Source organism: Mustela nivalis (genome assembly GCF_964662115.1).
Source record: "Mustela nivalis genome assembly, chromosome: 19".
NCBI lineage: Eukaryota > Metazoa > Chordata > Mammalia > Carnivora > Mustelidae > Mustela > Mustela nivalis.
In genome coordinates this window covers 4,501,018-4,514,515 of record NC_139038.1, presented here as the reverse complement: position 1 = coordinate 4,514,515, position 13,498 = coordinate 4,501,018, and the positions used below count along the sequence as shown (strand labels likewise).

Genomic DNA, 13,498 nt, shown 5'->3' with positions numbered 1-13,498 from the left:
TATATTCTTCCTCTCATTCCCGTTTCAATTCTCAGCATCCCGGTTTCGTCCTCACCCCTCTCCCTAATGTTTTGGTGAAGATTAGCGGTGACGTAATTACAGTCAGATCCATCGGACATCTACTGTTGGATTTGTTTCTTTCTCCTGCTTTTGTCTTCCTTTTGATTGTGTATTTTTTATGATCCCATTTTACGTCTTGTGTGCGGTTGTTAGCTCTAACACAGTTGTTATTTGTGATTGCTTTGCAATTCATAGTATGAAACTTTTAATTCATCACCGTTTATCTTCAGGTAAGGTACCATTTATTGCTTAGAATGTATTGCATGGAATGCATTCCATTGCTCCCCGCTGGGTCACCACACTGTTGTGTCATTTTACTCCTACAGGTAGAATCAAGCCCATAGGACTAGTGATTTTTAAGCAAATACTTATTTTTTAAGGAATAAGAAAATAGCCTAGCTACCATTTCTGGTACTCTTCATTTCTTTATGTAGATACAGATTTTTATCTGCTCTTACTTTCCTTCTGCCTGAAGGACTTCCTTCAACACCTCTAGTTGTTCTTCTTTTTCTTTTTCAATTTTTTATTTACATTTTAATGAGTGAGCTTACAGTGCAATATTAGTTTCAAGAGCAGAGGTCAGTGAATCATCACTTACATAGGACACCTGGTGCGCATCAAAACATCTTCTTAATGCCCATCCCCCATCTAGCCCAACCCCACCCACATCCCTCCATCACCCCTCATCGTGTTCTCTTATGGTTTAATTCCCCTCTCCTCTTTTGTTCCTTCCCATATGTTCATCTGTCTTGTTTCTTAAATCCCAAATTTATGAATCATGTGAGTGAAATCGTATGAAATTTGTCGTTTTCTGACTGATTTACTTCGCTTAGCATAATACCCTCTAGTTCTATCGAGGTCATTGCAAATGGTAAGATATCATTCTTTTTGATGGCTGAGTAATAATCCATTGTATATATACACCACATCGTCTTCATTCCTCAGTCGGGGGACATTTGGGCTCTTGCTGTAGTTTGGCTTTTGTGGATCATGCTGTTCTAAACATCGGGGTTCCAAAAACATCGAAGGTTCTCCTTCGAGTCTGTATTTTTGTATCCTTTGGGTAAATTCCTAACCTAGAGTGTCATTGCTGGATTGTAGGGTATTTGTATTTTCAACTTTCTGGGGAACTGCCATACTGTTTTCCAGAGGGGCTGCACCTGCTTGCATTACCCCCAGCAGTGCACGAGGTTCGCCTTTCTCCGCATCCTCGCCAACCCCTGTTGCTTCTTGTGTTGTTGAGTTTAGCCATTGAGACAGCTGTGTGGTGGGATCTCTTTTTGATTTGTGTTTTGATTTGTGTTTCCCTCATGATGAGTGACGTTGTGCATCTTTGCATGTAAGGCACATGCATTTGGACCTAGGTCTGTCTTTGGGAAAGTGTCTGTTCATGTCCTCTGCCCATTTCTTGACTGGATTATTTGGTTTTGGGATGTTGAGTTTGATAAGTTCTTTCTGGATTTTGCGACACTTTAAGCTACTGCTGAATCTTTCAGCTCTTATATGTCAGAAAAGTCCTTTATTTTTGCCTTGGCTTTAATTTCAGGGGAGCAGGGCACCTGGGCAGCCCAGTGGGTTAAAGCCTCTGCCTTCGGCTCAGGTCATGATCCCAGGGTCCTGGGATCGAGCCCCACATCGGGCTCTCTGCTCAGCGGGGAGCCTGCTTCCCTTCCTCTCTCTCTGCCTGCTTCCCTACCTACTTTCATCTCTGTCGGTCAAATAAATAGATAAAATCTTTAAAAAAAAAAAAATCTTACAGTTTCAGGGGAGCTTTGCTGGGTTTTCTCCTGTACATCAGATGTGTTCCCCTACTGTCTTCCCACTTCCATTTTTCCCAAGAGAAATGTGATGTCATCCTCTCCATTCCTACGTTTGTCCTGTGGTTTTTGGTTTTTCTTCTAGATGCTTTTGAACTTTTCTCTTTATCCCTGGTTTTGAGCAGTTTGGTTATGCTGTGTCTTGGTATTGCTTTCCTCCGGTCTCTGTGCTTGTGGGTCATTGAACTTCTTGGATCTGTGTTTATGATTTTCATCAACTTTGGGAAATTTTTGACCGTATTCCTTCAAATATTCCCCCCACCTCCCTCCATCTGTCCTCAGCGACTCCTTTTCCGTGTGTGTTACGCAGCTTGAAGTCGTCTCACAACTCACTGATATTCTTTGTTCTCTTCCAATTCCTTTTTCTCTGTGTGTTTCATTTTATAAAAGCTCCTGTTGCTGTTCTTCGTGTTCACTGATCTTTTTTTTGGTGCTGTGTTAATCTAGTCGGGTGTTAACTTTCTCAGACATTGTAGTATTTGTTTGTAGAAGTTCAGTTTGAGTCTTTTTATTTTTTTTATTTTTATTTTTTTAAAGATTTTATTTATTTATTTGATTGAGAGAGAGAGACAGCGAGAGAGAGCATGAGCGAGGAGAAGGTCAGAGGGAGAAGCAGACTCCCCATGGAGCTGGGAGCCCGATGTGGGACTCGATCCGGGGACTCCAGGATGCGACCTGAGCCGAAGGCAGTCGTCCAACCAACTGAGCCACCCAGGCGTCCCTAGTTTGAGTCTTTTTAAATGTCTTTCCTGTTCCTTCTCAGATGTTTTGAACATAAGGAATACGGTAATAAACTATTTTAATGATCAGTGCCACTTGTAACATCTGGGTCAGTTCTAGGCCCATTTCAGTAGATGTGTCATTTTCTGTGGTGGCTTGTCCTTCCCTGCATGTTTCCCCCAGTTTGTCAACCCTCCTCACCTCTTCTCGGTTCTCCCTCCCTGCTCCAGGGCTGGGAACTCTCAGGGCAGTAACCAGAGGCCTCTCCTTGTTGATATCCTATCTCTGATTCCTGTTCTTCATTGCTGCCCTTTATTGCTTCAAGATCCGTGTCTTAAAAGCCACTGCTTTGAGGGCACCTGGGTGGCTCAGTGGTTAAAGCCTCTGCCTTTGGCTCAGGTCATGATCTCAGGGTCCTGGGATTGAGCCCCTGGGATTGAGCTTACCCCTCTCTCTCTGCCTGCCTCTCTGCGTACTTGTGATCTTTGTCTGTCAAATAAATAAATAAAATCTTAAAAAAGATAATAAAAAAACAAAGCCACTGCTTTGTATATTCTGTTTTTTGGTGTCCTTTCAGGAGGCAGGGTAAATCTGATTCTTGTCTGTCTTTGTTGAAAGCAGTCCTAATGCCTGCCTGTATTTTGAATCATAGTTAGAAACTTTTCCCCACATTGGGTTATAGGAAAATTCACCCATTTTTTTTTTTTCTGTGCGGTTTAATATTTTATATTTAGATCACTGATCCAGTTGGACTTTTTTCTTTCATGGTGTGGAGTATGGATGCAGTTTCATTCATGCCCAAATGACTATAGTTCCTCTAACACTGTTCATTAAAAATCAGTGGATTCTTATAATGTATTATAATATCACAGGTCCTCGTGATATGTCATGTAATCATACAAGTCTACTTCTAGACTTTGTGCTCTGTTCCACTGACCTATCTCCATCCGCATGCTGACACCGAACCCTTTTAATCATAAAGGTTGTGTTTTAAATCTGGTAGGGATTAGGCCCCCTATACAGCTTTTTTTTTTTGTTTTTTGTTTTTTGTTTTTTTTTTTTCCGGGAGATTTTCCTAGTTCTTGATTTTTTCTGCCCTCATATGAACTTTAGTGCCAGCTCACATAGTTCAAGGAAGAAAGCTTTTGGTATTTTTGTTGGGTTCACATACCTGTTAAGTAATTGAGGGCAGAGTGATTTATATCTTAGTGTTGACCCATCCAGGAACAAAGAACATCATTCCTTTTTTTCAGGTGTGCTTTTGTGCCTTTCATGAGTGTTTTAAAGCTTTCCTATATAGATTTTGTACATTTCTTGTTAACGCTTTTATCTTTTCTGTTACTCCATGAACTGTGTATATGCTTGAATTATATCTTCTTAGTCTGTTAATGTAACAAGGGCTGTTGGGTTTGTTTGAGTTTTTTAAAAATAATTTTCTTTTTTTTTCTTTCTTCCTTTCTTTTTTGTAAGTTTATTTAAGTCTGCACCCAACGTGGGGCTCAAACTGACAGCCCTGGGATCAAGAGTTGCACATTCTTGGGGTGCCTAGGTGGCTCAATGGATTAAAGCCTCTGCCTTCGGCTCAGGTCATGATCCCAGGGTCCTGGGATCGAGTCCCACATCGGGCTCTCTGCTCGGCAGGGAGCCTGCTTCCCTTCGTCTCTCGCTGCCTGCCTCTCTGCGTACATGTGATCTCTGTCAGATGGATAATTAAAATCTTTAAAAAAAATAAAATAATATAAAGAATTACACATTCTTCCAGCTGAGCCAGCCAGGCTCCCCCGGGCCTGTTGCTTTGTATATCCTGATTTTATGTAACACTGTTCTTTCATTGAGTTGGTTTTGTTGTTGATTCCCTTGAGTTTTGGGGTATAGCATATCCGTTGCAAATAGAAATAGTTTTACTCTCTCTGTTGATTCATATGCCTAGTTGTTTTCTCCAGCTGGAGGCAGTGAACATTTTGCCTCGTTCCTGACCTTACTGGGATTGTCTCTTACGTTTGTCCATTAAGTAAAACCCTGACTTGAGAACTGAGAAGACTGCGTAAACATGCCCGTGCCTGTGCAGCTGTGTCTCTGGAACTTGTGTGTGCTCTCCTGTGATTCAGATTGTACATGTATCACACATACTCTGTGTATTTGGGTATGAGAGTGTGTGTGTATACACACATTCATGCTAGTGAAGTATCCACTCCTAGTTTCTTGAGGGTTTTTTATACCAGGTATGTATTTTGAACATTGTCAGAGGCTTTTTCAGCTTCTTAGTGGTGATAAAAGTGTTTTCTTAGCCATATTAGAGTAGCCTATTACATGAATGGATTTCCGAAGATTGAACGAGTCAGTATTCTTGGCATAAGCACCACTTAGAGATCATATATTATTTTTTTCATTCTGGTGTTGGATTCCGTTTGCTGACATCTCGTTTTGGATGTTGGTGTTGATACGAGTGGTATCAAGCCGTCCTGCTGATCACGTGGTCAGTCTTCTGACCCCTCCCATCCTTGCCTTGTGGACTCACTGAACCCAAAAAGTTGTGACTCTCCGTGGCAGTTCATCAGCTCACTTGGCCCGGATCGACTACAGTGTCCTGCTGTGGATTTTCTGTTGGCTCAACTCCTTTAGTCTCGGGCAGTCTTGGCTGTGGCACCTCCGTCATGGGTAGAAAACCCTGTGTTGATACATGTTTTGTAAACACGGTGATGGGACGCGTCTGCTGAGTACTTTTCTTCTGAAACAGGAGTCGTGTGTCGGCAGTCCGGAGCACCACCGCTTGCAGCAGTGGCATCGGAAACACCCCCTTCAGGAGGCTCCAGCATCCCCTTGGCCCACTGGGGTGGCCCTCTCGCTTGCTTCCGGCAGAGGATATCTTGAACATTTTGAGGAAAGTGTCTCCTGTGATAATCAGTTGTCCTGCTTTCTCGCAAGATTCTGATATCTGGAGGCCGAAACGATAGCTTGGTTTGGCATACAGTTCTGGGTTTGAAATTCTTTTTCTTTCACAAGCCGTGGACAGTTGTCCAAGGGTTTTTCTCAGGTGAGAAGTAGAATGGCAGGTTCCAGGGTCAGTGGTGTTTTTCCCCCCACTGTACCTTTTTAGGCATTTTTTTTCCTCCATTTTTTTGGTGTGGGGCATTTTATTGGGAAATTTGTAGATCTGTATTCTGCCCCCCCCCCCCAGTATTCTTGTTTGCAAATTGAATGGCCCCTTGTGACATGAAGGCTTGTGTGATTCTTCAGCTCACGTATCATTTTTTGTTCTGCCTTTGATTCTTTGTGTTCGTCCTTCTAGTTTTCTCTTTCTGAAAGTGGAATCTGTTCGATCTGGCTTTTGTATCTCAAGCTTTATTTCATCATTTCAATTTCTTGTTATCGGAGACAATTCCTAAATTAGATATTCTGTGTCCCATTTGTTACGTAAGTCTCTTACTTGGGGGTTTTTAAAAAGATTCAACAATTTGATCTTTAATTTCTAAGTAATCTCTGCTGGCTATTTTTTGGAGAATGTTCTCATTTTTTGGAAACCGTGTCCTGCTAAATTTATTGAAAAATACAAATCAATAGAAGTTGTTTCCTTTATGAAATTGGTTCTGTCATAGTTTAGCTGCTCACCTTGACACCTATCTTTAATTCACACCGTTTTCCGCAATTAGCTGATGATTCTAGATGTTTTTAAATATTTCAGTTTTTGAGAGAGGAATTCCTGATAGCTCGTGTGAATATACTTAACTAATAATCCCATTTCACTCTTTTCTTTACGGAGGGGATGACTGCAGAGCTCTAGAAGTTTCGGGACTAGGGAAATGCAGGTAGACACTACTTCAGTTTTTTTCTTCCTTTTTTTTTTAATTGTGATAAGTTACATGTAACATGAAATTTACCATTTTACCTTGAAAACATACAGCTCACGGGTATGAAGTACTTTCATGTGCTTGTGCAACCACCACCAACCATCCGTCTCGAGAACACTTCTCATCTTGTAAAACTGAAGCTGCATCCCCATTACAGAGTAATGCCTCAACTCCCCCTGTCCCCTGCAAGTGTTGTCCTCTCTGTCGCTCTGATTGTGACTATTCTCAGCACCTAAGTGGACTCATCCAGTGTTTGTCTTTTTGTCACTGGTTTGTTTCTCTGAGCATCGTGTCTTCAGAGTCTATCCATGTTGGAACAGATGCCAGAATCTTCTTTTTAAGTCCGAATATTGCTTGCATTGTATGTGTGGCCTGCATTCTGCTTGTCTCTTTATCTGTCAATGGACACTTGGGTCACTTTTGCATTTTCGCTATTGGGAATGATGCAGCATGGGTGTATAAATTCCTCTCTAAGACCTTACTTCTGATTGTTTTAAGCGTGTCTCCAAAAGTGGACTTGCTGGATCATATGGGAAATTAATGCCAGCTTTATTTTTAATTTTTGAGGAGCTCTCCTGGGTGTAGTGGCTCCCACAGTTTGCATTCCTGCGCAGTGCACGAGGGTTCCGAATTCTCCAACACGTGTTATTTGTAGGCATTTTGGTAGTAGCCATGCTAAGGGACGGGAGGTGGTAACTCACTGTGGCTTTGATTTGATTTCCCTAATGGCTGGTGACGTTGATCATCTTCCCACATGCTCCTTGGACACGTGTGTGTCGTCTTTGTGAAATGTCTGTTCCAGTCCTTGGCCCATTTTGAATCTTGTTGGTTTCTGTTGTTGGGTGGGTTTGAAGAGTTCTCTCTGTATTCTAGAATGAGGCTTTACCAGAAACATGATTGCCAGATATTTTCCCCATCCTGTAGGTTGCCTTTTTCTTCCGTGGAAGTGTCTTTTTCACACCTCTGGATGGAACTAGAGCGTATCATGCTTAGCGAAATAAGTCAAGCAGAGAAAGACAACTATCATATGATCTCCCTGATATGAGGAAGTGGTGATGCAACATGGGGGCTTAAGTGGGTAGAAGAGGAATCAATGAAACAAGATGGAATTGGGAGGGAGACAAATCATAAGTGACTCTTAATCTCAGAAAACAAACTGAGGGTTGCTGGGGGGAGGGGGGTTGGGAGAAGGGGGTGGGATTATGGACATTGGGGAGGGTATGTGCTTTGGTGAGTGCTGTGAAGTGTGTAAACCTGGTGATTCACAGACCTGTACCCCTGGGGATAAAAATATATGTTTATAAAAAATTAAAAAAAAAAAAAAAAAGATGGCATGCTGGGCAGAGATTTCTCCCAGCTTGAGGATGGAGAGGGAACTCAATGGGAAGCCTGAGGGCATGTCCTGTGGGGGAACACCCACACCCACCCCTTCCCTTTAGCTAGTTTGTGCACAAACCTGTCTTCCCATAGAGCAAGGCCATATACATCTCCCATGGGCAGGAGCTGACCCTGTTCTATTCTGTAACCATGACTTTCCTACCAAATGACTAATACAGGACTGGGTTCATTAGGTGCATTACTTCAACACGCACTTCTTGAACCTCTCTTCCCATTGCCTCATGTCCTTGGTCCATAAGGTGTACGTTATATGTATTTGTTGAATGAATAAATGATGCTTTTTCTCATGTTCAAGTGCAATACTGATCACCTCCTAGTCCCAACATAACTTAAACCTATGCAAAACAGAAGGAGTTCAAGAGCCTACAAGTTCGGGGACGTCTCGAAAAAGCCACACTTAAAAAGAAAAAAGGCAAGGGGAGGGGAGGGAAAGGTAGGGAAGGGAAAAGGAAGAGAGAGGGAAGTAAAAGAGAAAGGAAGGAAAGGAGAAATAAAGGGAAAAACTGAAAAGAAAAAGACAATCCCGCCTTATCTAGGATGAGAGTAGCGGTAGAGGGAACGTGGCTGCCTGCTGAGGGAGAAGCTGAGAGAATGGGAGTAGCTCCTGAGACAGGCGCCCCGGAGTTGCCCGCGGGACTCTTCCTGAGTCCCTGCTCCTATTTCTTTCTAGTTTTCTCCGTGTTTCCCCTTCACAAAGCAGCTCCTCCTTGTTTGTCACTCAGTCTTAGTTATTTGACACAGACAGAGAGAGATCCCAAGTAGGCAGAGAGGCAGGTGGAGGGTGGGGGTAAGCAGGCTCCCTGCTGAGCAGAGAGCCCCATGCGGGGCTCGATCCCAGGACCCTGAGATCATGACCTGAGCCGAGGCAGCTGCTTCACTGACTGAGCCACATCACACCCCTGATCCCCACCACTCTCCTACTTTTCCATCTCCAGGCACTGGACTTCTTCCATCACTCCTGCTTCTCAGGACAAGCCCGCTGCTCCTCTGCTGTGTGGCTGAACTTTGCTGTTGCTGCCTCCTGACCTCCCCTCAGCGGCCACCTATAGCCCTGGATGCTTTCCGGTTCCAGAAGCTTGGCTGCTCTGACTCTTCTGTGCTCTGGGAGCCACACGTGCTTCTGCCATCAGCTCACACTTCCGAACCACCTCCCTGGATCCGTATTCCTTCTCAGCCTTCGGTGGCCTCTAGCCTCTCCCACTTTCTCAGCTGGTCCCTCTCTTTATCCTCCAAGTCTCTTAAGCTTCACCCCCTTCTCAGCAGCCCGGCTCCCCCTTCTCTTCAACTGGATTCGTCCTGATCTCAGTTTCTCTAGGTGTCCAGGCTGAAACCACCATGTTCTGCTCCAGTGTTCCCAAGCACTCCCAGTTCTCACCTGGCATCAGTCACCGGACTGTTTGCTTTCTTGCCTGTTGTTTACTGCTTTATTATGTGCATCCACCGTCCTGTTTCTTGTGCCTTTACATTCAGGTCTTTCCTCATTTGAGTTGTTTCCTAATCTGCCTTTACCTGCCACCTTGCAGAGACCTAAAGCTTCTTAAATATACATTTTAAGTCCTAGGTGTCTCATATGTTATATCTGTTTCCAAGCTGCCATACTGTTTCTCCTCTTTGTTTCCGTGTCTGCAGAATCTAGCCTCTGCTGTTCCCAGTCCATCAACTGTGTCCCAATTCTGAATGCCATCCCTCTCCTTGAGCTGCTGTAATCAGATGCTGATGTCCGTGTGGCTCTTCTGACCTTGGTGGTTTCACTTTCTGAAATTGCTCCAGGCTTAGGAGTTCATCTCATTTATCAGAACTGCACCCCAACCCCAACACACACACACACACAATTTTCCCTTTGGTTTCTCTTTACTCCATTGCTTTTGTTCCTCTAGAGTGCTGTGTTCATCTCCTAAATATCTCACATCTCCCAAGCTATTCCAAATCCCCATGAGGACCCCCATTATTTCAATCCTTATTTGTTCAACTTCTCCAACATCTCCTGTGATAGATCTGTCCCCAAACTGTTACCTTCCCTGACCACCTGAGTTTTGCCAATCTCCTACCGTAGCCAGTGTGTTGTATAAATAATTTTTCAGATACCTCTACTTCCTTGCTCCCTGGGAGAGAACCTCTACATCTTTGGTATCCTGAGTGATAGGAGTGTTTGTTACTCACACTGGGCCCCGTGGACCAAACTTGAGTTTGTGCTGGTGAGATGAGTCAGGATAGGGCCAGCCATACCAGGAACCCCAACAGGGGTGGGGCTTTGAACCACTTGATATCAGCCCAATCTCTACGGGAAGTAAGAGAGTTGGAGACTGTGTTCGAGGTATGGCCAATGATGGAGTTAATCACACTTGCATAATGAAACCCCTATAAAAACTCTGGTCACCAAGCTCAGGTGAGCTTCATGACGGGTGATATGCATCTATGTGCCAAGACATCCATGGGATGCTTCCCGCGGACACTGAAGCTTGGTATTTGAGACAGCCCCAGTATTCTCTGGTGCTACCATCTCCCAAGATGGTTTCCTCCAATATTCAGGATTCCTGCCATTAACTCTTTCTTCTCCATGCCTCTGTTATTTGACAGCTTTAGCTCCTCCTATCTTACTGTGTTTCTCAGAAAGTTCTCCCAAAGCCTCATTTCTTTCCAGTTGTTCTATTTCATCCCATTCTGTAGATTTTCCTTCTTCCAAAGAAGGGTGCTCCCTTGCACCTGTGGGTCTGCTTGCCATGGATCATCGCCTAAAATGCATAATCTCACTGAGGCACGTTGCCTTTGTTGTGAATTTCAGATTATCTAGGTCCCCATAGCTCTATCTTCCTTCTTTCCCTTTTCCTGCCTCAATATCTTTGCCTTGTTTCTTGCTTTAAGACACAAGCTCAGTGTTCACTTTATCTTCTTTTTTTTTTTTAAGATTTTATTTATTCAACAGAGAGAGATCACAAGTAGGCAGAGAGGGAGGTAGAGAGAGAGGAGGAAGCAGGCTCCCCGCCAAGCAGAGAGCCCGATGAGGGGCTCGATCCCAGGACCCTGGGATCATGACCTGAGCCGAAAGCAGAGGCTTTAACCCACTGAGCCACCCAGGCGCCCCTTCTTTTTTTTTTTTTTCTACATAAAAGGTAACTTGCACTTGGGGCCTTTGGGTGGCTCAGTGGGTTAAATGTCTGCTTTCGGCTTAGGTCATGATCTCAGGGCCCTGGGATCGAGACCGCCCGCATCTGCATCCGGTTCTCTGTACAGAGGGGAGCCTGCTTCCCCTGTCTCTTTCTGCCTGCCTCTCTGCCTACTTGTGATCTCTCTCTGTCCAATAAATAAATAAAATCTGAAAAAAAAAACCTCACATCCTCATTAAAAAAAAACTTACACTTATTTTTCAAAGGTAAGAAGTATGGCTGAATAATCACAACCCCATTAAGAAAGAGTATCATTGGACAGTGAACTGTAAGACCATTGAGATGACCACAAACACCACGAAGATGAAGACTTTTATCTTTATTATGTTTCCTCAAGAGACACATTGCAGTGTCCTCTTTAATAATCTAAAATAACATAAAACAACTTACAAACGTGTCATCCAGCCAAGTAAAAGAATTACAACTGATTCCCACAATTTAATAATGAAGACTACATGTCAAATAAACATTTACAGTAATAACAACTTGAGGGAATCACCTACCTAGTTATAAGTGTAATTGATATATAGCTATAGTAAAAACACAAAAACCTATGCCGAATATGTCAACAATATTTTATCTACAGGGGTAATCTCATCACAAAACTTTGTAGGAACATGTTTTGAAAACTATGACTATTTCAGAACTTTTATAAATACATAAATATAAAATATAAAAATAAATAAAATAGTTCTAAGGACAACATTTTCAAAATATACCAATGAAATTCATGGCGTAATATTAGGTTATGATAATCCTTTGTCTCTCGTTTTATATTTTTGAAGTAATCTCCTCCTTGTTTGTGTCCCAATGCATAAAAAACAGGATCTCGAACTCCTACCTCAAACGAGATTTGAATTTTAAAAAATCTGACATAATTTTTGGTACCACCCCAGGAAAGGGTGGATCCTGAACAAAGGCCTGGTTTCTTATTGTCCTTCTCTGGTCTCCTATAGGTACTCGCAGCTCCTCGGAGTACAATATGAAAATTCCCTTTAGCTAATTTTATAAGGTCTTGGGTTCTTCTAGATTATCTGCACAAGAGACTCCTCTCTTCCTTCCTCATGCCTGTTGTTAGTGTCTAGATTGATTTCCTGCTGTAAACCTGCGTCTCCCCGGGGCTCAGGGATCTGAAATTGAGAGAAAGAGAGGAAGTCAGATCACAAGGAGTCAACGCTCCAGACATCTTGGTCAGTTCTAACCAGAATTTAGACTAATTCATAAATCCAACTTTATCTCTAATCCTTCATTCTAAACCCCAATTCATTTTCAGTTATGACTCTTGGACTTTGGTGACCCTGACCCCCCAAATTTTTTCATGAGCCTAAGGTCACACCCGGTTATCTGCTTGATAGCCAGGACTCTAGGTGATTCTGCTCAGGGAGTAAAGCAAACTAGAGGGTGGCCTGGGTGGCTCAAGCGGTTGAGCGTCTGCCTTTGGCTCAGGTAACCGGGAATGAGTTCCACATCAGGCTCCTTGCTCAAATGAGGAGCCTGCTTCTCCCTCTGCCTGCTACTCCCCTGCCTGTGTTCTCTCTCTGTCTCTGACAAATAAAATCTTTAAAAATAAAACAAAAACAAAACCACAACAACAACAAAACAAACTAACAAACTTGAGAGAATGTTGCTTTCGACCTGAAACTCACCTTGGTCCTTTTTTGCTACTTAATGTCTGAACAAAGAACCATACTGCAAACATCAACATCATGAATCATGAGACCACCTAATCCTCCATTCTAACCCTAGATCCTAATGTTTAACCATAACACCTAGTCCTAAATTTGGTCAGTGCTGCATGGTCTAATGTTTGTCTCTTCACCTCCCTCAAATTTGTACCTTGAGATCCTAACCCACAAGGTGATGGTGCTGTAAGATGAGGTCTTTGGGATGATTTGGCCACGACGGGGGGGTGCCTCAACAATGGCAGTAGTGCTCTGATGAAAGAGACCCCAGTGACATAACTCAGAACCCACTTAGTCTGCAACCTTGTAAAGGGTCCGGCACCCTGCTCGCAGACTTCCAGCCTCCAAACCATGAGAAATAAATGTCTGTTGCTCAAAGCCATGTAGAACTTTTTTGTGGGAGCTCGAATGGATTGAGAACTAGTTCACATGATTTAAACCAAATCTTTACTTAATCCTCTACCCAAATCTATAACTCTATGTGCTGATCACATTAAGCTATGCTAAAACTAGTATTTCTTTTTTTTTTTTTTAAGATTTTATTTATTTGACAGAAAGATCACACGTAGGCAGAGAGGCAGGCAGAGAGAGACGGGGAAGCAGGCTCCTGGCTGAGCAGAGAGCCCGATGTGGTGCGCGATCCCAGGACCCTGGGATCATGACCTAAGCTGAAGGCAGAGGCTTTAACCCACTGAGCCACCCAGGCACCCTGAAACTAGTATTTCTGAAGGTTCACTCATTCTGACAAACTCCTTGACTGTGAACCTGAGGGGAAAGATGTAATGGAACGAGATGAGAGACTCGTCCAG

The 13,498-nt window shown here is 43.2% G+C and overlaps 1 protein-coding gene across 1 annotated transcript in view; it reads left to right on the top strand.

Moving 5' to 3' along the window:
- The window catches only part of RBAK (RB associated KRAB zinc finger), an 813,856-nt gene that overhangs the window by 144,515 nt on the left and 655,843 nt on the right, over positions 1 to 13,498 (top strand). The gene's annotated exons all lie outside the window — the stretch shown is intronic.